At 37.0% G+C, this 26028-nt stretch overlaps 1 protein-coding gene across 2 annotated transcripts in view; it reads left to right on the forward strand.

Annotated features, from left to right (window-relative positions):
• Positions 1-26028, forward strand: part of Ccha1 (neuropeptide CCHamide 1) — an 88698-nt gene that overhangs the window by 27765 nt on the left and 34905 nt on the right. The gene's annotated exons all lie outside the window — the stretch shown is intronic.

Consider the following 26028-nt stretch of genomic DNA (forward strand, 5'->3'; position numbering starts at 1 on the left):
TCTACTTCCATACTACCTTCTTATTTACTATTTACTACTTTTTGTTCCTTTTTTACTTCTGAAACATGATACAAGCCAGTAAGGGTGTATTATTTATATTAATTTAATTCTTAACCATTATTTAAGTAACTGTAATACACGTAATTTATGTATATTACATAAATTATTATATAATTATAACAACAATATTTGCTGTACATGTATTTCTGCTGCATAGAATAGCCATAACGTAAACTGTCTCATAAGAAAACATTGTTCCAGTTGTCCATTATTTTTTCCGTGCGACACGGGCTTCTCTAAATTACCAATAGAACTCAACACTTTTCTTAGCGGCCATGGAGAGAACGTTGGAGGTGCATGCGAGAAAGATAAATGATGAAAAAATGATAAGCGTTAGACAAAAAGAGGGGAAATGTTTCTATTAAATTCTAAAATCGAGGTTCGGTTTTGGCTCGTAAAAAATCGGACGGGCGCTTAACCCGACGATTTCGCTTAGTCCCACGATTTCAAGTAGTCGAAAGATTTCAGGTAGCCCGAAGATGTCGGATAATCCGATGATTTCGGATAGCCTGAAATTTTTAGGCCGAGTTGAAAGAAGTTCCAGTAGGATAGGATTGGGGTCATTACATTATTCTATAACGTTACCGAAGTTTTTGTACCTATATAAGTTGCAACAAAATTTATGAATAAATAATGAAATAAATAATAAGGAAATTTCACTTATTATTTTAGAAATTTACTGTTGCATCTTGTATTGTGTTCGTTTAATATACTTTTGTTTGAGTACATTTCCTCATAGATATCTGAAATAGTTGAGCTTAATGCTTCTATCACTTTATGTTCTTCTTCTGTCAATAATAGTGTAACGGATTTGAGGACTCACCGGGGACTACCCGTGCGTACCAGGAGCTCGCGACCTCCGCACCGACATAATAAACACTTTACACGATATGATACAGGCTTTATTTACAAGTTTTGGAAATGTTATCGTTATATAGTTGGATTGACGTTCTGTCATGATGACAGTTGTGATGCAATTCTCTTAATTTCGAAGACATCTTCTATTCTTCGTTGCGAACATAGCAGGCAATGGCTATGTATACATTGTTCGCAGCAATAGGCTGCGGCGCGACGTGATCGTTGGCGTCGAGCCGTGGACGATTCCAAACGACGCCATATCACAATCAATCTCCAACAAGAACGTGTGAATATCAATTGATGGTTGCGGGAGGAGCTCTGATTCGGTCTACGGCCCTATCACGGTGACGATTTCGGAGCGGTGACTGTTTTCTCCAAGCCCTGGGCTTTCCTCGTCACCCTTCACCGGCAATGCGATGCCAAGGATGCCCGGCAGCAACCGCTACACGCGCTACGATATAGCCAGTCTCGTTTGACGTCTGCTCCATTTTTACTCGATCTCCACGTAACCGTGGTGGAGTTAATGCTCGCCTCCACAGGCGAGTCGTCCACCTCCTCCTAATCACGAAGGCGTCTCCTGTAGGATATGACGACTTTCTCCCATGCCCTGAAAGCGTCATTCTCACTGCCTGGGCTGGGTAATCCTAATGCATTGCAATCGTCTAGAACCAAAGGATCCGTCATAAGCGTTCTGTGTCGGCTCCTATACTCGTCCGCCAGCTTACTCCCGTCAATGACGTGTTATAGCTTGTGCTAATTATACGTGTATTCTGTCAATTACTTCGCGCCAAATTAGCGAATTCCAGGAGAGTTGGCAAAACGTGTCGGCCCTGATCCCTCGTCTTGCCTCCTGCTGGTCGCCGAAATGACCGATAATTTCGGTGCACTTAGGCGTAGCCCGTCTTGCGATACAGATCGCGACAGTACCAGAGCTAAACAGTGCTTGAATAAAAAGTACTAAAATTCACGGTGAGTTCTAACTCTTTAACCTGACCAAAGACCCCAAAATCCTACCTCCTTCACGCCTAACGATGATCGGAGACGGAACACGCTACCTCTCGCAAGTAGACGAGAGAATGGCAAAAGATGTCATCGCTGGTCACCGCCGGGTCGACGAGCCCGGGACAGCTGTTTTCGCGGAAAGGGACCGACTTTGTGACGTGTACTTATGCCACATTACAAGGTAATGCTTAAAACAAGGATCCAATAATATGACATTAAAGTACAATTTATCGGGGATGGTATTCTGTCCTGAAACTGAAATTCATTTTAATTTTAATATAATTTTTCAATGAAACCATATGTATTTCGGTTTTTCTTTATGATACAGTTTTAGAAACCCTGTTTACAGTTCTCATAAACGGTTATTATGTCAAAAACCGAAATACTTTTCGGTTTCTAAACTGAGTTTATAAGAGATAACCTCAATAAGTTTCGGTTTCATATAAATGCTATCAAAATAGAATTTAGAGTCTCAGAAATTAGTTATTCAAAATATTGTGGAGTACACAAAATCCATATACAATTAAATATAATATTGAAAGAGAAGAAATGAGTAGTTATATGAAGAAAGTTGGAAGTACTTAAAAGAAAGAAAGGGATTACTTTATTTTAAAGGGTATTCTATTACCGGTTATCTCTGCCCCTGCTTGTGCTAAGAAACATTGATAATTATAGGGTACTATAGGAAATACCAAAATAGTTCGATATCTGACAAAAGTCATAGTTTGTCAAAATATATTAACATGTTACCCCCTTTAGGAGCTTGTGGAGATAACGCTTCTGCTGCAAATACATACTGCACAGAAAAATTTCCTAATCACCGACATTCGGATAGGAGTGTCATATAGACAGTGAAGTAAACAGCAGCTGAGACTGGCTCATTTGTATCGTGTCATGAAAATCGTGGTGGTAGTCAATGACTGTACAACAATATTGAAGAAGGTGTCTTATCATTATGAATGTTTATAAACACTAACACGAACACTAACAACTGATAATAGAATATACGATAAGTAAATCACATTGTGTAGTTGAGCAAACTTCAAATTCGATTTTCTCGAAAACCACGCCTAGAACCACGAATAAAAAAATTGAATACCAAATCTTTTCCTTATTTCTTTTTACGTGGAATTATTTCCTGGCCAGTTGTATTACGATTTTCCACCCACCTTGTACTGTTGTGTCAGACAACATCCATTCAGAACATAGGAATGTTTAGAGCTATTATTGAAGCAGAAATACCCACAGATATGGCCGCTGGTGTTAGTATCGGAGCATTCATAAATGTAATGTGGTGTATAGAAAAAACATTACGACAACGACCCGGAAAGCTCGTGAGTGGTCAAAGAAAATGATACAGTGGTGGAGATAAGTATTGGACTTCACATAAATTGTGACGTTCATGTTCTTTGGAAAAGATTTTAAGGAGACGATTCAAGCAAAGTTCCATGATGCATATATACACATAGAAGATCTCTGGTCCCGAAGAAACACTTCAAGGAGCACTCTATGACGCCATTGCACAATACAAAACTTCAAATATACCTAATTTGCAAAAATTTCGGAAAACATTCACTAACATCTAGACAAAACTAGTCAGAATCACTAAACTACCCACATACATCCAACAAACCATAAGTACAGACACAAAACAGCATGGCGGACTATTTGACAGATTTGACTACATAGGTGAATCCCTATCCGGTTTCATGGACTCGAAGCACAGAAAGAAAATTCATGACCAATAAGAAGCGTTAAAATCCCAGAGTAACACATTAAGAACAGCAGTCAAAGAGCAAATTCAAATTATAAAGACCAACGCAGACCTACTCAACGAAACGGTACATAAGGTTGCAGTTGTTACGTACGGAGAATATTTTCTAATATTACCCTCCCAAATATTCGAGTCTCTGCCTGTTAAGAAAAAACGCCCTAAAGTTCGTTTCATTTTTTCGTTATCCTAATGGAAGCGCAACTTTCCTTATATGAAAATTTTTAACGAATCCCCACTCATTTTTCGGCCTATATAAACCTAGAGATTTTAGCCCTAACAGGTTCAGAACAGTACCGTCACGTTGATAGTCAAGTTCGTCAGAGTTTGTTGCTATTCAGTTAGATCCCTTTCGGGTCTACGTTTTAACGTCATAGAATCCGCGAGTTGGCATAAATTCTATCTGGCAATTCCTACGACCACTCTGTATGTCGCAGCATCGCCAGTGCGTTAACATCGTGCATTAAGATCATACACTTTACGCGACAACACTACACTGTACACTTGTACGTAAAGACTGATTTCAAACTGTACTAAAGTGTTCATTGCAATTTGATTAGATTGTTTTTAAACTCACAATTATCTTAAGCGATCCCATTCGAAGTTGATAGATCCTCCACGATACAGTTTAGTCGGTCGAGTTGTATCAATTGATAATTAACAAGTTACGAGACTTACTAACATTTCTTGCGGCTCTCTGATTTTACATCAGATTCGTTCTCGCCTACAGTAATCCCAACCGCTAACTGATTTCGCATTAGTTTCGTCCATTGTACCAACTAACACATCAACCATTATATTCTTTGGAATTATACCTATCCTCGACGGTCTCTCGCAGTGCTCGCCTCCCGTCTCGTAACAAGGTAAGTATATTTTTTAATTAATATCTTTTAATTGTATTTCAAATGGTCTGAAATAAAATAATATTCAATTCGAGATATCTTCTTCTTACTTGTAACAAAAATTTTATTTTTAGAATATGTATCTGTGGCAGAATTCATGTTAGATAAGTATAATTTTTAATTAATATTTTTTAACCTATTATTAGGATCAATCAAAATTCAAATTACGCGCTATACAGAGTATAACAAAAATATCGCAGTTCCTTAAAAGGGGTGATTCAGGGGGTCATTTTAAATAACTTTTTCCTTAGCGAAAATGTAAGGATGAGGCCGGTGTTTTTCATTAATAACTCGTTAACAAAGCCTCATCTTACATTTTCGCTAAGGAAAAAGTTGTTTCAAATCACCCCCTGAATCACCCCTTTTAAGGAACTGCGACTTTTTTGTTACACCCTGTATAGCGCCATGGGCGTGCAAGATATGTGAGTGTGTGGTGCGGACTATGGGGTTTTCTTTCGCTTTCAATATGCGGAGATTAAGATGTGAAAAATGTGAAAGTGTGTTCGAGTTTTCAATTACAATACCTTATGTTAACTTTTATCTTAATCATAATAAATATATTATGTGTTTAATTGTCAAAGTAAATGAGATGTGCAGAAACTTTTTATCTTTTCCACGCCACATTCGACAATTAAAGCAGTAACCAAAATCCAAGACCTATAAATACTTTCTTTAGTTCTCACTTAAAAAGTGTCTAAAACAATTAGACTATTGACAAACGATGAAAAAAGAATTTTAAGTCGAAGTGATTGATTGCATTGTGGTCACATGGAAAATTTTCATAATATTGTTAAAAGTTTTACCAATTATGCACCACGTGATACATAGAAGATACAAGTTTCTGAAATTATTGGACTCGTTTTGTCATCGCACGAGGATCATATACAAATGTTATTTAGCAGGTCTTCCGACGTAACTGGACACCGAGTTCGTAGCTGTTATGACATAAAAACCATCTTTGTTTATGATTCACTAGACACAAAAATGCTACATAATGATCATGGGATGTTTCCAAAGAGATTGTATTCGTTTTTCAATATTAACGAAAAAACTGCAATTCAATTTTTTCGACTGTGGTGTATTTGCTACAACCTTCGTCACTTCCTTATAACTTGCCATACATCCAAACAGGGTGAATGACGATCATACAAAAATGCGTTACCACTTGCTTAATATGTTCAGATCCCATATTACTCTACATTTCCCACAAAATATTGCACGTAGTCCTGAACTAAAAGTTCTTTCCTTACTGATGATACAGGCATGATGTTTAAAAGCTGGGGAGGAACACATTCGGTACAAAAATAAAAAATTGGTAAGGTTTGTAAAACGCAAATTCAAGAAATACAGAAAAAGTTCATAGAGGATTATAACGTAGTTTGCAAAATAGATTGTAAAGAAATGATTACGTGGTCATTCGCATGATTGTTAAATTAAACCTGAAATTTACCATCCACTTCTTCTTTCACTTAATCTTTTGATTCCTTATATTCCATGCGTCAAAAGCATATGTAGATTAATCAATTTCTTAATGTAGGATAAACAAAAATTCGACGCGTTGAACAATGCACTCAACACCTACGATGTAAGAACATTAATAAAAATTAGTTGCGCAGGAATGGGCAAATTTGAGGGTCAGGTTCGTCAGAGTTGGTTGCTATTCAGTTAGATCGGGTTAAAGTTCTCTTCCGAGTCTACAGTTTAACCTCATAAAATCCGCGAGTTGGCATAAATTTTCTCTTGCAATTTGTATGACCACTCTCTAACAATAAGTCTCCGCATTGCCAGTGCATTAATACCGAACATTGAAATCATACACTTTACGCGATAACACTACCCTATACACTTGTACGTAAAGATTGATTTTATAATATACTAAAGAGTTTATTGAAATTTGACTAGATTGTTTTCAAACCTATATGGTAATTACCATAAGCGATGCCATTTGAAGTTGACAGATCCCCCATGATACAGCTTAGTCGCTCAAGTTGTATAAATTAATAATTAACAAGTTACGAGACTTACTAACATTTCCTGTGGTTCTCTGATTTCGCATAAGAATCATCCGTATGCCCTTACTTCCAAAGAAAACTGAATTCAACTTAATGGCTCCTCGATTTATTCGAGTTCGTCCACAAAAGTTAACCTATCTAGCAGCTAACTGATTTTGCATCAGATTCGTTTGCATCTTGCAACTACGTGTAACACCAGGTTCGTCTGTACATTATCCAACCTCTTTACAGCACCCTGGTTTTGCATCAGGTTCATCTGTTTGAATTTGCCAACCTCCTTAACAGCACCTCAATTTATTGTGAGTTCGTCTGTGAAACTGAATCTAGTAATTTCCTGATTTCCCATCAGATGCATTCACGAAACTCACACTTCTATGACTCACTGATAACAGGTCAATTCCGTCTACAAACACATCCATCCTCAGAGGCTCCCTGATTTTACAGGAGGTTTGTCCTTGTCTACCATAATCTCAACACTGAAACCACTGCATAATGAGTTAAAGAATACAGTATCTTTTATTATAGACGAAATATCGATGGTTTCCAATATAAGTCTTACATATACACTTGCGATTATCGAAAATGTTCAACACTACTGGTAAGGCCAATGGATGGTTTGGTATAGAACATATTCTTTTCGTCGGTGACTTGCTACAGCTACCAACAGTTCATGAAGAACCATTTTTCATTAAGATATCAAACAGTAAAAATGAAAAGTACTTTAGCTGGTTGAGCTCAGTTAATCAGTGGGTATGCTTATGATGAATTGACTATTAACATGAGACGAAAAGGGAATAATGCTTATCGCTATCAAGCTAATTTTTATCAACAAGGCGTTAGAGGAGAGCTTTTCCTGCGTTGAGCTGCCGTGAGCTCGAGGCAGGACAGCGTGATAACTTCGCCGTATCCGTTCTGCAGGTCGCTCAACAAAAGGACAATTGGGCGGCAGGCACTTCTTGCCAACTACAACGAAAATTGGCAGCAATATGCGACACTTGCAGTGCAGGTACGGCAGAAAACCTCGACTATCTCGTAGGGAGAAGAAAGGTCGTGGTCCGGACGCGCGGAGTAATCTAGCCTTCACGGGAAGGCAAAGATGAAACGGTGAGTATCTTCCACAGGTGGTCGGCAGTAGTAACAAACATGCGTCCTAACAATATTGGCACGAACTCGCCCGTCACAAAATTGTGTCGGTCGTAGTGACGCCGGAACAAACGATATAATAAGAAGGAATTACACATAACCACGATATCGGAGACGCCTTAAAGGAAACCCGAATAGTCCCTAGCATCAACGGCACTCCATGCTCGGTAATAAAGACCAAAATAATCTGTGCAGTTTAGCCTAAAATCGCTGATCCCTAATCGCTTGTCACAGATCTGTCGACAGTCGCGTATCAGCAACAAATGCCGACGCTCGGCACACGCGCATGCGAGCCCCCAGATTCGCGGTACGATCCTCCCCCGCGCAAGCGCTACAACCCCTCAGCGTACTCGCAATCGTCCAGGCGCGTATGCGAGGAGCGGGGCTCCGCTCCTCTCCAGCGACGATCCGCATTTCCTCGGCATCGTGGAGACTTCCCCAGGACTTCCTATGGCTCCGGCCGCCTGGGCAATAATCTCTGGGCTCGCTTCCACTCTCTCCTCTACCCTCGCCTTCTTCTTGAGCCATTGTGAAAGGGCAGCACCGCGGAACCATCCCTTAGCTCGTAGTTGGCAGATTTTCATTCGGCTCCTCTAGTCCTCCACGGAGGCGGCAAGTCCCTCAACTCCGGGGTGGAGGGCCCCTGTACCATTCGGTGTTGATACGGCGTCTGAATCCGGAAACTGCACGGCCGGGTGGACGGGGACGGCCTCGGGGTCCCTCAGGTTTCTACGACGGCTCTGAAACGTCGTGCGCGCTCGACACGGAGGCACCCAAAAATAACAACGATTCGAATTCACGATATTTTCCTCCAGGAGGCGACGCTCGGTACGTGTTCCGCAAGGAAGCCGTTGCGGAATGATATACTGATATACTTTTATGATATTAGTGATATACTTAGGTATTCTTACGCAGTCATATACGCATAGGCTGGAAACGAGGAAAATACCATTTTTCTGTCTTGAGACACAACATAGTATCTACATCAACCGCTTGCCCTCCGATGCAGTATGTCTTTTACTAATATATTATGTGTGCGACGTGCTCAATACAGCAATGATTAAAAAACTGTCGTGTGATAAAGTACAGGTCATGACATACGATGAAATTGATTGTCTAAGACATCTTAAAAAACAAGTTTATAGAACCTTGGAGAAGTATGAAGAGGATAGTGCTGGGACAGTTGGTTTGCATAAAATTGTTGCTGTAAAAATAAGTGCAAAAATTATGTAACGACGTAATATTGACATTATATTGGATCTTGTAAACAGGACAATTGGTGAAATTATTACCGTCTTATTACCGTCTGGAGTATACATATGTGGAAAGAAACAGAAGGAAATTCGAAATTATTGATAGAGTATTCGTATTACAGTATCAGTTTCCTTTATCCGTTAGTTACGATGTGTACATTCATAAAAGTCAGACTTTGAGCTTAAAACGGCTGTAGTTGATATTGGCTATACAGTTTTTAGTTGGGGTTAAATACATTGGGGTTGTATACGTTGCACTTTCTGGAGTTACTTGTTTGGAGGTCCTTCTATTAATCAATTTTGATCCTTCTTACATAAAAGTTAATGTTGTAGCTATAGCGGAGTACAATCGCTTACGGCATGCTTACATGTTTGACCTTCCTTCTATTGAGAATGCCACAAATAAGGCTACTCATGTTACCGACTCACATTGGGCTGTGCCCACTACTGTTCTGAAATTTCTAGAAAGAAAGAAAGATGATTGTCCAATCATTCGAAATATAAAAGAATTTATTAATAACGATCATGTTTCTTATCAACGCCAACGCAAGTATGCAATGTTTGTTTCATTATGTGCATGTCCAAAATGCACTACTTCACCGTGACTGCAGTGACCAACTCAGAATTTTGGCAGATGCTTATATGAGCAATAATAACTGTATTCCTCTAAGTTCCTTCGTAGCACGTCAATTTGTAAGCGGGACACTTATACAGAACGTTCGACGAGACGTATCAGAATTTCTATTCGCTTTAATCCAACATGTCAATGAATTAAAACTGATAACGGAACATCACTTATCGTGCTCTATCCATTGTGTAACTCTGCAATTGTAAGATAATTAGCACTAAACTTACCGACATTTCATGTATATTTAATCCTACCATGAGCGGTCAAATGACCGCTTTAAAGAAATATATGTACCTTAATATAGAAAGAGATTTTAGCTAATTGGATAGTAAACAAAATATTTTTCTGGTCTTCATTTCCTCATTTCATTTTGGGAACTAACTATAAATCTCTTTCTTTTTTGTCCTCTTCGTATATTCAAAATATTCTCTTCGTCCGTATCACTGTCAAATAAGTCACAATTATTTTCTGCTGTATCATTATCAATATCGGAAACTTGTTGATCATCTTTCGAACAATCCTCGTCGACATTATTTATTTTGTCTAATAAATTGATATTTCTCGAATGTCTTGACATTTTTTAGGATGAATATACAAATGATAAAGTAAAAACTAAAATATAAATATATAAATCAAACGGGGCAAAAACATTGAGACCAGAAATAAAAAAAAAACCAATTGTAAATCATACCACAAAATATTGTTGGCTCTGTTGACTTTGTCGAAACTATCATTTATACCACGTAATAATTTCTATTATACACTGTGAAATTTTGATGCTCTCTGTTCTGATCGCAAGACCGTACTGTCGTACAAAGAACGCTATGCATTTGTTCCAATCGCGCGATTGTCTATACTGTAGAATTGTAGATCCACAATTACATTGTAGACTCGTAAAACAATTTCAGGAGTGCGCTTTCCGAAGAATATAGTCGCAAATAACATGAATTTTTCAAATGGTCAAATGACCGTTCGTGGTAGACTAGACATGCTATACATTTTTATCGGAAAGCAAACACTAAAGAAAGTTGGGAATATTCAAAAATGGGTTGTATGTATATTATAGGAAAAGTCAATAAGCTACATGGTGATACAGTAACGTTGTATACGAGAAACTCTAAACGAAATTTCAAAAACGGTCATTTGACCACGCATGGTAGGTTTAGTGTTAGCCAGAAAATGAATTATATTTTAACCAATAACTGTACCAATAACTACGGCGAACACAAGAAATATAAATCTCAAAAAAATGGTTTCGATGACGTTTTCAAAATGCCGCGCATTCGATTGCGTACGTACTAGTTGTGGAGGCAATACCATGCTTAAAACTGACGTAACATCTGCCGAATAGCCTATATTATTTCAAGTAGCACTGTTTTCTGTACAGGTCCAGAACATTTGTAGAATTAATGATATGTATAGCATCAAAACTGTGCCTACTACAATATTGGAAGTAGTTTCAAAGACATAAAGTAATGAGTGTTGTACTTCACTATGGTGAATCTGTTCCTGCAGGAGATTATACTGATTTCTTAAGCCAAAGAATTCTACATGGATACACACTGATGATAGTAACATATGACACAAGCGTTGGTCAAGAAATACGAAAAACGCTTACACAGGGTGTCCCAAACAAGGTGACAAGCCGTTAAGGGGAGATTCCTGCGGTGATTCTAAACAACCTTTCCTTTGGAAAAATGTTCTCTTTGTTAAAGAGTTATTAACAAAAAACATCGACCAATCAGAAAGCGCGGATAATGAGCGATCGGCCGATCAGTGGCAGTGCAGAAGCTACGCATAGTGTTTGCTCTCACTGTGCTCGAATCTTGTGCAAAAAACTCAAGATCTCTACATTATTGCTCAATTTCTCTTAAACAAGTAGATGGAAAATAACGAAAAAAATCAGGGACACTTTAACTGTCGCGACACATTATAGAATTTTTTAGATTATTAAATTAATTATCCAAGTTGTAAAAAATAAAAAACGAGGAAAAAGAATTTGAAAATGCCGATTTAGTAAAGTAATGCCATAGTAAAAAAAATAAATAAAAAGGAATCTTTTCGTAGTTCCTACGGATTGTACGTTACTTTACTGTGTATCAAAACATTCAAAATTGTACAAGAATACTTATTTCATCATGAATGAACGTAAATTGGACGTATTAGTTGCTGTAATCGGTAAAAAATACGGAAACACTGATTTTTATTTTTTTAATTATGATGGATGTTGAACGTTTGTAAGAAATTTTCAAAATTGCCGCCTAAACGACCTGTGTGGCACTCCCCAGAAGCAACCACCGAGGCGGAAATGCACCCCGCGAGGGCAAGCGGCAACCCCGGGGGAAAACCCAGGGAAAAACCCAGGGAGACAACGCACCTCGGCAACGTAGCCGAAACTGCGTGCGGAAAGGGACCCCACGCGTAGGGCCCTTCCTTCTGGCTCGAGCATCGCTACTAGCAACATCGGTGGAATTCTTGCGCCTGATTTGACGAATTCATTGTCAGCTTATAATCATTGTAATAAGCGCTCAAGAGTTAGAACATAATTTCAATAAATTTCTAACACGTTATAGTTTAGTTAGTTGATAGAAGCGGACCTACTCATTTTTGTTTGATGATCATCTTAAAGACCTAAGAGGAGGCCACAACGTTCAGGAATTGAGTTCTGGTTATAAAGGACGTTTTCAGGTATAGGTCCTTACATTATCCAAACTATGATTGACCTCATAAACAAAACAATGTAAGAGATGTACCCTCTCTCCTTTGCCAAGGACTAACTGATAGCAACCAACAGTGGTTCGAGGCAATATTCGGTTGGGAGCAGAGAGGCGAAGTCAAGCGAGCGATAAATTCAGTAGGACATATCATATAAAGCGTGCAGTAATAAAACAACTTAAACAAAAATCAGTTCAATGATTTCTTACGTGATATTAGTTTACCACGGAAGAAAAGTTGATGTAAATACAAGTACTTTATCGATATAAAGATTTGTATGCGACAACATGGATCAAAGCAAAAAATGTTTAAATAAATTCAGATTAATAATATGACTCTAGTAATATGAGTAATTACTATTGGTAAAACTCACTCGTTTGGAAAGAAATTCACCTGCTGCTTGAACACTTGCTCCATTAGGTCACTGTGCCGATCCCGATTATTGGGAGATGATCCCAGGTAGCGCTGATCGCAGGTATACAACACCACAAGAAACGACCTCGCATTTACAACACTTCGCGGTCACTAACACTGATTACTTCACCAAACGAGCACTTGACCTTTTAATGACCGACAACCGATTACTTTGAAACGTTCTGCGACGCGACGTCCGTGTAGCTTCATCGAAATACTCGAATTTGAGTTGTTAGTTGACACCAACCAGGTTTGTTCGCAAAGAAATTCATGGGAGAAAGCAAACGCATATCAGATTAATGTAGGAGACCGTAACGAGTGTCTCGCAGTTAGTATTTTTACGACGGGACCTTCCATATTTTATCCGTTCGAATGCATCGAAAGGACTTCAACGGTAAGCGCGACAGTAAGCGCGATGGGCTCTCCGAATTTGCAGGGAAATAGCTGTGAACATAAACGGCCACATCTGCGAGACACTTTTTACTGTTTCCTACACTAATCCGATATGCCTTTGCTTGCCCCTATGAATTCGTTCGCGACTTTTTTCGACCTGAAGAGAAGATTACCGCCTCCAGGAGAAAAGTCTGACCAAGAAAGATCCTCCCTCGGTCATGTCAACTGACAGATCGAATTTGACTATTTTGAAGAAGTGACACTCCTAAGAAATTGCACCTAAAACGATGGGAGGGCAGGAGAAAAGAGACTTCAGAAAAAATCGTCAGCATCGGTCATGATTTTCTTCACTGCAGGATGCAATCTTACCTTTTCTTCTGCCGTGGAGTGCTGAGGCAACGCGGATGTAAAGCGAAAAGTATCCAAACCTATTTCAGGGCCACATTGTTTTTAAACGTAGGAACAATGTCGTTCCAAAATAATCCGTGACCGTCGGGTTTTTAATTTGGTTCGTTCCGCAACTGTCAGTGGTTAGGGGGTCAAGTACTCCTTTAATGAAGTGATCACTATTGGTGACCACGGAGTGTTTTAAGTATAAGATGTATTTCTGTGGCGCCGAATAGTTGCGATTTTGGTTTAGTGCACCACAGTTAAAGAAATAAAAATCGCTGGTTACATAGTTTCTGCAGATTACATTTTACAACATATGATACGTACTGATTAGTTTTACATTTCTTAGAAAACAAACATTTTGACACGATTTTCAATATTTGAATATGCATAACAGTAATGTGAAATTCGTAGAAACTACAGAAACATTGATTTTTACTTTTTTACTGTGGTATACCAAATTGAAAAATGTGAAAAGAATTGAGAGCAATAGCATTAGTGATATTTATCTTCTAAACTAATGTCACTATTATTCCGGTATTGCTACAATACAAAATCGGCATTTTTCAATTTTTTTCTTATTTTTTATTTTTTACAATTTGGGCAATTAATTTAAATGTCTGACAAAATTCCATAATTTGTTTCACGATAGCTAAGGTGTCTCTGACTTTTTTCATAATTTTCCATCGAATAGTTTAATAGAAATTGGGCAATAGCGTAGAGATCTTGAATTTCTTGTACACGACTCGAGCATGGCGAGAGCAAACGCTATGCTTAGCTTGTGCGCCGTGACTGGCCGGCCGAGCGCTCACGATTGGTCGATGTTTTTCGTTAATAACTCGTTAACAAAGTTTCAGCTGACATTTTTGCAAAGGAAAAAGTTGTTTAGAATCATTTCAGAGATCCCCCTTAAGGGTTTCCGCGCTTTATTTGGGACACTCTGTTTACAAATGCTTGTTCTTCGAATCGGAGTCATAGAATGATGTTACCGTATTAGGATACATTAATTTCTTGAATGCTGAGCTATTTGTCGTGTCATACGGAAGAATTAGAGTACGCAGAAAGCACTTTAAATCTTCTGCAGTTAAAAGAAATAATACAGGCTTTACAGAAATTAAAACATCAAAGCACCGTGATATCGGTACGCAATTTTTTGATATGAAGAACAAGGACGTACAGTCCTAGACATGTGTGCTATCTTTAATTGTTCGAAAATTACGTAGTATTTCTCAAATATAACAAATAGTACATAAAGGTCACGCCGCAAGAGGAAGGAACATGCTAGAAAATAAGAACGCTTTCCCTCCTATTTTCAGTTCGCAGAAGAAACACGTAAATGTTGAGAACGAAACGATAGCACATTTATAAAATTCACAGATCAATTTATTCTATATAGAAATATAGTTTACATCAAAATTAGTAATGGGTATAACTGCCTTTATTCTCAATGACTTCAATCATTCGATTCGTTAATTATTCATAAAGCTTTTTTACTGTTTCTTGGGGTAATTTGTCCCATTCTTTACGATAGATTCCTTTAATTCATGAATGTTTTCATATTTCCTTCCTTTCTTATATACGACACGTACGAATTCACTCCAACAATTCTCTATCATATTCAAGTCTGTGGAGTTAGTTGGCCATGGCAAAATTGCAATCTTTTGGTTTGTAACATATGCTGTTACTATTTTGACTCGATGCACGGTAGTATTAGCAACTTGAAAGATGAAATTTCATTTAGTAATCTTGTCTGCAGGTTTATGTATTTGTTCAAATATTTTGTTCATCTTGCCATTAATTAACTTTGTATCAGTTTTGCCTTTATATCAGTTTTGTAACCAATTCTGGCCCAAATCATTATCCCGCCACAATCCATTTATCGTTGTTGTCTTACAATTTCTTTTTTTCGTGTGTCATAATAATATGCAAATCTACCAAGACCGTCTACATTAAATTTCCTTTCGTCTGTAAATAAAACTCTTCTCCATTTTCACTTACAGTGAATTCGATCCTTCGCAAATGCTACTCATTTCTTCTTGTGTTGTTGTTGCTGTTGGGGGAGGGGGTCCATCTTCAGTCGCTGAATAAATACACCTTTGAAGAACACGGCGTACATTGCGAATGTTCACTGTAACAGCTGATCGGCAAACAATTTCATGAGATGTTGATACTAAATTTAATGCGACTCGTATACTAGCGCATTTGTCTCGTTCCAATAAAGACGGTGACCTCCCAGAATTTTCCTTTGTTTGTCATAATTTACCAGATCTTTTAACAAATTATAGGCTGAACTTTACTTTGAGGAAACAAAAATTAATGGTTTTTTTTACATATTTTAATAGTACTGGACGAGCAGAATCCAAAAATGCAAATTTTAAGTTTAGGAATCCAGCGGTTGAAAAGTTATGCGTATTTAAAGGTGAGCATTTTTAAACTATTTCGCTAGCTATTTCGACGCCCTATTGACTTCTACAGGGCAGCTTAGCCAATGAGCGGAGCCGTTGGATATGAGCAATTGCGCCACTGATATCATAATAGCGACCATTTAGGCAGGATAAATCAAATTTCGATGTTCAAAGTTTTACGAGTGATTTGATTTACGTGGTGATACCACAATATTCCCATGCGTTTGAGTTTAAGGTGTTTATTGTTAATTTCTTTGATTTTATGTATTTTCGATTTTAATATAGTATTTCTTGTAGAATAGTAGTTCAGTATAGTATTTTAACATTCATAGTGTTGTAGTATTTATAGTATTTTAGTATTATTTATAGTATTTTATGATTTATATTACTTTTTATTTAGTATAGTGAATTAGTATAGCATTTGATTAACGTATATTAAGTATCTTATGTATAGTATTTTAACGCTTCATTCATATATTTATAGTATTTTAACATTTCATTCATTTTATTTATAGCATTTTAACGTTTATATTAGCTTTTATTTAGTACATTCAACTAGTATAGCATTTATTTTACTTTATTGTTACGTATTATTAATTTTTGCCTACTCTTCGTGTTTTTTTCTTTTTTATTAGCTGTAGTATACCTTATACTTCTATTTCCTTCTATTTATTTTTTTTTCTTTTGTAAATTCAAAAGAAAGTGCGATCGCCTGGGCTCGAGAGCATGGGTTGTTAAAGACAGATAAAAATTGTTCTGTCCATCGAAAGCCGATGAAATTATATAATTCATCTTTTGATAAGGCGATAAAGTTAGAATTATTTTTCGAGACTTCATCAAATTAACGATTAAAAAATTTAGAAGATTCCTAAAAACGTTTTTTCGTTTTTGTAATGCTCGTTTTAGATTGATGTATTGTTTCACGCGAGATTTTTCATACGAAGATACTGCCCATGAGTTGTGCGACTTTACAGAAAAAGATGGTAGCAATTTATCATCCGCCACTATTTCTGCGTGGTATCAATATTGCCGAGAAATGGTCGTAGATCATTTCTCAAGAATTCCAGCAGGAATGCCTAAATTAGGAGGCATTTTCGAATCTGGATCTCGTATAATTGTTCAGGTATCTTATATAACTGTTCTATAGTACTTTTTCTATTTCTTTTCTTCGTTTTTATTCTGTAGTGACACATCGTTAATTTTATATTATTTCGTTTATAAAAGATTGACGAAGCCAAATTTAGAAAACGAAAATACAATCGTGGCAGAAGAGTGGAAGGCCACTGGGTCGCCGATACCAAAACGAACGACTGTCGAATGATAGTCGTTGAAAATCCAGAGGCATCGACTTTGATCGATATCTTCGATAAACGAAGATATTATAGATATTACGCGGGACTTACTGCTCGTGGATATGTTCATAAAACAGTAAATCATAGTATTGAATTTGTAGGTAAGGGTTAAACTAAACTTCGTGTTCAGGACTAAAATTTTTGGCAATTATTTAGAATAAAGGCCGTCTCACCAATTTCTTTGAAACTTTCTTATATCATGTATCTTGATACGTGGATTAATTTTTCTAACTGAAATAATTGTCGCTCTCTTTTCGTTTTCGAAATAAAAGTTTTGAAAACTTTTGAAAATTGTGGTGGTAGGCCGAGGGTAGGTAGCAAAAAGGGGGTTTGAGTTGGGTTAGAGCTAGGGCCAGTGAAAGAGATGTTTCGAGTTGGTTAGAGCTAGGACCGGGAAAAGTAACTACTGTCAAAAGTTACGGGGACGTAACAACAGTAGTTACTAGAGCCTAATCATCTACGCATATATATATATTTTTTCACAAACATATATATATATATGTTTGTGAAAAAAACCTTATTTCCGGTTCGGTCTTAACGGAATCATTCACGCGCGACCGAATTCGAATTCTTTCGTGACCCTCTCTCTTCTGACCATCTCTTTTCTGACCATCTCTTTTCCCGGTCCTAGCTCTAACCAACTCGAAATATCTCTTTTCCCGGTCCTAGCTCTAACCAACTCGAAATATCTCTTTTCTTGGCCCTAGCTCTAACCAACTCGAAACATTTCTTTTCCTGGACCTAGCTCTAACCAACTGGAAACATCTCTTTTACTGGTCCTAGCTCTAACTCAACTCAAATCCCCTTTTTGCTACCCACCCTCGGCCTGCCACCATAATTTTCAAGCATATAAAAATTTTTTATCTCGAAAACGAGAAGAGAGCGACAATTATTTCATTTAGAAAAATTAATCCACGTATCAAGATACATGATATAAAAAATGTTTCAACGAAATCGGTGAGGAGGCCCTTATTCTAAATAATTACCAAATTTTGTAATAAATTTTAATCTTTTGATAACTTATGACATATACTCATCAAATGTACCACCGATTATGTTGACGACACAGAGGTCTAAGGACTGGTTTTATTTTGTGGGATTATTACAAGTTTCGTTTGTGTTAATTAGCTGTATCGTTAGGATTAGTTTATATTTTGTGTGATTATTACAAGTTTCGTTTGTGTTAATTAGCTGTATCGTTATGATTAGTTTATATTTCGTGTTAAGTTCTGCGATTGTTACGATATATATGTAATCATCGTTGTCGTTATTATTAACACTGCGTTGCGTTGTGCCAATGGTTGCGTTATGTTCAGCCCTATAATTGTATAGTATTATTGAAGTCTGACCCGGGGTAGGGGAAGTAGAATAAGGCGCACCGCGGGGTCAGAATAGGGGCTTTTACTTTGAGAGAGGCACGGGTGACGGACGGAACAATCGGGAAACGTGGGCTCGTGTCTTCTTGACGTTGTTCGGGCGTGAACAGTGGTTGAACATAGCAGAGTCGTGTTAATGCTCCGATCAGAGCAACCTTGTGCCAAGTAACACGACTCGGTGTAATCGCTCGATGGCAAGAGCTCATATCTTGAGAGGACATTCAGGGTCTTCTCCTGAGGCGCGTTTATGCTCGGTTAGGAGCAAATGGTGCCAACAAACGCGTCTCAGCAACCAGCTACCCGATGGCAAGGGTCCCTAGGAAAGACAAGCAACTGGGAAAGGTTCCAGTGGACAAAATGGGTGCAGCCACTGTTCGCTGATCTTACCGTTTCGGGAAAGAGCGGGAAAGAGTTAAGACGACCGTTTATAAGTAAGCGCGGGTATGACCTATGAAAATTAGAGTTCCGTCGGGTCACTCCTGTCTCGGTTCAACGTTTAATAAATTGGCCATAACCAGTGAAAGTGTACTATAAGAATCCTAATAAATGGTGTCTGAGAGTATAACCCCTCCATTCGAAATTCGGTCGTACCATGCCGTAGTGGGAATGCCTGGCATTGTAACCCTACGGTGATGCGGTCCGGTACAGATTATGTAATATGTAAATAATTTTTTAATTACAGCCAGCGATGGCACCCACACTCAAAAAATTGAGTCCAACTGGCGACCAGCGAAAGACTGAATGCGTGGAAGAGCTCGTTTTCACGACATTGAATTCGCATACCGTTTAGGCGAATTCTTATGGCGTCGATTTTGTAAATATAATAAAACTGATATGATGTCATCTTTAATGAATGCTATTAGAAAAGAATATATATTTAGTTGATAATATAATGAATTTTTTTTATTGCACGCGGTCACCACTTAGAATTTAGAACGACTTCAATTAGTTGAAACGTCTGAAAGGGAGGATGTGGGGGCGCAGCACCCACGCAGACCGGCGTAGCCCCCCCACTACTAAGAAAGTAAGGGTTCATCTTGGAAAATACTGCCTACGCTTGGTGGTCTGCTATGGAAAAGGGGGATGTTATATTTTTTGCGCGCAAAGCGCGCCACAAAAATACGACTGATTTAGGTATACTGGAAGTATATCTCATCACTCGGTTCTAGGCCGTCACTAGGTCTAGACTAGAAAGGAAATTAAAAAAGGGAAATTGTAACATTTGTATATACCGCTTAGATGGCCATCACCATATGCAATTGCTCGTAGACAGTGGCTCCGCTCATTGGCTGAGCTGCGTGTAGAAGCCAATATGGCGTCAAAATAGCTACTGAAATAGTTTAAAAATGCTCACCTTTAAATACGCATAACTTTTCAACCGCTGGATTCCTAAACTTAAAATTTGCATTTTTGAATTCCGCTCGTCCAGTACTATTAGAATATATGTAGAAAACCCATTAATTTTTGTTTCCCCAAAGTAAAGTTTAACCAAATTATATATAACTTTTCAGCTTCTTTTCGCAATTTTTTACATTTGAGAAACATTCAAATTACGACTTTTCAGCCGAATGATCTTTCTAATAATATCACTCTCATTGAACCTATTTCCGCGACTCATATCGACGCCTGATGATGTTATACATAAAACTTGTTAATAACTACTCAACAGATCAGAAGCTGCTGAAGAATGTCAACAGAAAGCTCAAGTGTGTATCATTTCGCCCTTAGTATTTACGTGTTTTTTCTTAGTATTTATGTCTTTTGTCTAAAGTACAAACATCAGTGAAGGCGTCCTTGTTCTCTAACATGTTTCTTCCTCCTGTATCTTGACCTTTACGTGCTAATTTTTATATTCGAAAAATTCTACGTAGTTCCCGAGTAATTAAAAGTAGCACACATGTGCTATCTTTCTTTCCAGGACTGTATATGCATTAAGGATGGCACTTTCTACAATTCATTCTGTAATGTAAATGATAAATACAAACCAATACAATTATTAATAAATGTATTATCAGTACTTATCATAATGTCGGTACTGTTTATCTTTCCTTACGTATATCAGACAGATATACATATAAATTCAATTTTTATGGTTATATCACATTGTACATAAACTTGTTGTAATTTAATTGTTTATAAAAAATACGTATTAGCACGAAAGGTCATCGTTTGACTTAGATTTATCCGTCAAAATTTTATAAAAATTTTTGGGAATCTCACCAGGGGATCTACTTCTAAGTCGGAAAGTCACAATATTTGTAATGTCAAAGAGGTTACGTATGGTTTGTGTCGCTTGCTGTTGACTTGGACCTTGCACATAAGCGTTTCAAGCTTCTTTCCGAAGCGGTCCGAAACGCCTGACCCGTTGAGCTCACCTACTGTTCGAGCCTTACAGTGTCGCTCAAAACTACATTTCACGAGACTTCTTGTGCGAATGAAATCGAGAGCGCTCTGGGCATGATTTCGCTCTGAATAATCTCTAAATTACCTATAAATGCTTGATTTCATTGCTGTGAACTGTCGAGGTTTGCTTTACTTTAAGTATTCATATTATTGAATATCAACAGAATCTAGCTAAATCATGACCAGAGTGCTCTCGATTGAACCTTCCTCTATCGAATGAGTCCTTTTACAGCTCAAAACCTTCACACATAAGGACGAAAGTGCATTCCCGTAAATCTTTGCTTTTGCCTAGTTTTGTCTGTAACATCACCGCCCCGACACATCCGGGTCTATCTCCTTAAGGGGTGATTCTAGATACCAAAATAAGACGAAAATCAGGAATAACGATTTCGCGTTTGACGCTTCCTTTGTTAGTTATAAGTATTTAAATATCTGGCGATAGAAACCAGCTAATAGAAACTAGTAACAGTTTAGTCTGGCTGGTAACTCATTACAGCATAGCATGTCGCTGTGACGAAAATGTGTCATTACACGTTATTATAGTTATCATTATAACTATAAAAACGAAACACAAAATAATAAAAGAACTTGAGAATGGTAAAAGTGCGAGTGCGTTAGTAAAAAAGTATGGTATTGGTAAATTAATAATTACAGACATTACGATACGAAAACACGTTATTGAGAATTATTTGCGGCAAGCTTCTTCTAACCGTAAAACTCTAAAAGTTCCGAAAAATGAAATATTACATTGTACATATTACACTGAAATATAACACTGCACTTTTGCACTGATTTATTCAATGTAGACGAAATGAAATTCCAATATCTTGACCTATTATATCTCAAAATTCTCTTGATCTCAATAGAAGATTGAATGAAAATCTAAATTTCTAAGTCAATAATGTCTGGTTATAAAAATTTCGGTCTCGTTACACTATACGAGAATTAAATATTAGCGGAAAAAAATTATCGGTAGATAACGCAGTTGCAAAAGACTTCAAAGAAACTAATAATAACTTGGTAATTAAAGAAAGCTATAGTTTGGACAATGTGTACAGTGCTGATGAGAGAGGATTTCTGTGAAAAATGCTGGTCGAAAAATCAGTAAGGACCGTATCACAACACTTATTTGTGCCAATGCTAGTATATGTAACGTATGTTTTTAACTTTAATAGACTGGAATAGCCAAAGTTTTCTCGTGAACGTCAACAAATAGACGAGTGGTGACTTTTGCGATTGTGAAACAAATTCAACCGCTTGCAAAACATCTCTGACATTTTTACTTCCTACATCTTCGACTTAAACGTTGTTACATTTAACTCTCGCTTTTTCATTATTAAATTCTACTAAGTGGAGGACAAATATAAATTCATTTCCTTTTAATACAAACGTTGATGGAGTTGGCACAGCCTTTTATTTAATTTGTCGTTTGTACGCCACCGACAAGTCATATATTAATTTATAGAATAAAAATTTTAGATATATCATGCATCTATAAATTATTGTTTATAATTCATAGTGTTAAAGCCATTTCTATTAGTATTATGAAAGCTTTCGCTTAAATTTTCCAGTTAAACTCACCAATCAATATTGCTTGTAATTACCATCTTAAATTTAAATTATTTAAATTATTTATATTATTTTATAAACTGTCTCGCCAGAAATGAGCTGCTTACTTTTTCCTTTAGTCTTGATCGCATAGAAAAGGTTCCACAAATAACTAGATTTATTTCAAAAAGAAAATGTGTCCAGTTTTATCAAATTTTTTTATAAAATGTATTTTATAAATATTTGTATTTCATCCTCAAGTTTCAGCTTATTTGATATAAGATGAAATCCTAATTTCGTACAAAATGGGGAAATATTTTCCTTAAAAATACAGCTCAAAAGTATCTATTCAATTTTAAAATACGGGAGAAATACCGACTTTGAAATTCGAAAGTGTATTTAGCATCCTTTGCTTACGAATAACGGGTAGTTGAAGAACTAGTCGTTAACGTAGTATTAGTAGAAAAAGGGTCTGTAATATTTGTAAATATGTATGACTTGTCTTTGGCAGGAATTAAAGAAATAAGTAATCGTTAGGTTTTGGTAGAAGAATTGAACATTGTGAGGTTTTACTCTATAGCTTGACTCGACCTTGCTTTTCGTAAAGTATACGATTCAGACGGTATAATACGAATAATTAAAAATGATCCGAACTATGTCGTGATTGCTATCAATTTTTTGGGGGTGAATATAAGGGATTCGTTCGTTTATATTTATCATTAATTACACAAAAAATTCATGTTACAAAACTCACTTAACATTCTGAACAATTTTTCTATACATGTAACTGTCGCTCTGCCTTAGTTTCTGAAATATTAGCAACAAACCTTACTTACATTTATATATAAGGTTTTTGCATATATTTCGAAAAATAAAACTGAGCGGTGGTAACATGTATTAAAATGATCAAAATCGACGGGAGTATCTCTCTCTTGCATGATTACCGTACATTTAATAAACATTGACGATTTTCAATAAGTAGTAGTGACTGTTTACGCTAATGACCCCAGGCTCAAGGATGCTTCGGGATTCCTCGGCCGTTAATGTCAACCGATAGGTCCGTCAGGTGGGTTTAGGGTCTCGCAGCCGAAAATTTCTGACTTTGTTACAAAATATCAACTTTTATTACAGGAATAACAGAGATGAACTTCTTTTGTTCTCCCGTTAAAATAACACCAAACACTATGTAAATCGCACAATTTTTAACAAAGCTAGTTTCAAATTTTGCAAATCTTTTTTCCATATAATTTCTTCATAAATCATTCAAATTATACTGTATTTCATATGATTTTCACCGGAAAGTCTTCAGTATATAAAATAATGTCTGGCACTCATGGGTTCGCCATGACCGAAATGTGACCACATATGAGAAAAGCGCGTTAGCAGTATTAACCCTTCCAACCAGAAATCGGTACGGCATTACATATCACTTATTTTGGAACGAAGTACAGTGAAAGTTAAACTTTCTTGACCACGATATTTTGCTTCTTCACGGAAGCATTCCTGAAAACGGGTGAAGGGGTCCTTTTTTTTATGATCCTGAATTTAGGTCACCGAGAACTCAGGTCGAACTTTTTGAACGATTTGCACCGAGGGTTCTAAATAAGTTAGTTCTAAAGACAAAGATAGCAATAGCGCTACGAAGTATTAAAACCAAATTCTACTTGCTTAAATATAATGTTGCATTTCTCATGTTAAGCTCTAAGTATCAAATTATGAGAGATTCTGGTTCAGCAGAACGTTTGAATTCTTCATGTTTCGACTACTACTTGAAAGAACGATACGAAATTTGTAACCTTTTTACAATTAGTTTCATTAATTTAATACAGTAGAAGCTAAAATCAATCATTAAATGAAAAGATAAGTGTATTAGATATGTAGTTATAAGGAAATTACTTGTCACGCTCGGAATTACTATACAATATTTTTTATATAAAAAATGAAAATGTTATTTCTATCGTTTTTTCATTTTTACTAATATTTTCATACAGATTATAATTATGGCAACCACGTTTGCATAATTCTTGTGTTAGAAGCAAACTTATTTATTGAATTTATTACTTATTTATTGAAATTTATTAACAAAATATGGTATATAATTAATTTTTTTAAAGTAATTTTAAGATTCCAAGCAGTTTGCGTTTAAAATATGTGTGAAAAAAAACAAAATTTTCTGACTGAATCGATAACATCAAGAGTGACGCGAAACTGGTAACGGTGTAACTGGTGGCTCTAGAGCATCGTTTGCGTGGGACAGTTAAATGCATTGGATTTAAGGTCTATTTGTATACTTAGTTAATGCTAGTACATATATGTGCGCAATTTTCTTAACCAGTATCACCATAAAATTTAGACATATATTAAGGGGGTACGGTAGTCACGTGACTTTTCGAGATTGCCAGGTCGGTATCTGCCGTTACAGTTTTCGTTACACAAATAGTATTACCTACTATTTGTAGGTACCTAGACACGTGGCTGCCTGATGAACGCAAGGTGGAGCCTTTCTATGATTTCGAATTCGGGAGGTACCTTAGAAAATTTCCCCCTCTACTGTACATACTACTTTACGAGTTATGTGTACGTGAACTCGACGCTTCGCGACCGACTTCGGACATTTGCGGAAAGTAGAGAGAGTGCGAATATGAGTCTTACTCTCTCACTCTTGAAACGCCATATTCAACTGTTCAAATCCCTGCAAGCGGCACGAGTCAAGCGCGATGTTTCCGATTGCTGAGATTTTTCAGTGATTCAATATAGCATTGAATCGTGCGAATGTAGTGGTATTTATCAAACGACACATGATATTTGTATGTGTATAACTTTTATACGTGTCACATTCTAAATACCACTACATTCATATTATTCATTGTTTGCCCACATCGATGCCTTTCTCGAGATAGACCCTTTTTCCAAATATCGTTTTTATATTAATATGAAGATCACGCATATGTGTGCGTGTACATACGTATACGTATACATATACAGTAATGTGAGAGTCACGCTCGGGTCTGGTCGTGGCTCTCGTCCGTGACTGGTAGTCGATTTGGCTTCCTTTGCTCTCGGTCGAACAAGAGCTGCGATTAGACCTGAGCGCAGCGTCCGCATCATCACTGTAGTGGATTGGAGTACTTTTCGTAGCATTCTGCATATATCGGCGACCGAGAGCAAAGGAACCCGAATCGTCTACCAGTCATGGACGAGAGCTGCACTCGGGTCTGGCCGCGGCTATCGAATCGACTACCATTCAATCGACTACTCAATAGACTAACACTACTGTATACGTGGATGAACGTGACCTTTCTTTCTGCAAATCAAGTTTCATGTATCTTTGAAAATAATAATCTAAAAGATAATTTGTTATAGCCAATAAATTTTCCCCCTTACCCCATGCAAATTTCATGTA

This window comes from Calliopsis andreniformis, chromosome 3 (genome assembly GCF_051401765.1).
Source record: "Calliopsis andreniformis isolate RMS-2024a chromosome 3, iyCalAndr_principal, whole genome shotgun sequence".
Lineage (NCBI taxonomy): Eukaryota > Metazoa > Arthropoda > Insecta > Hymenoptera > Andrenidae > Calliopsis > Calliopsis andreniformis.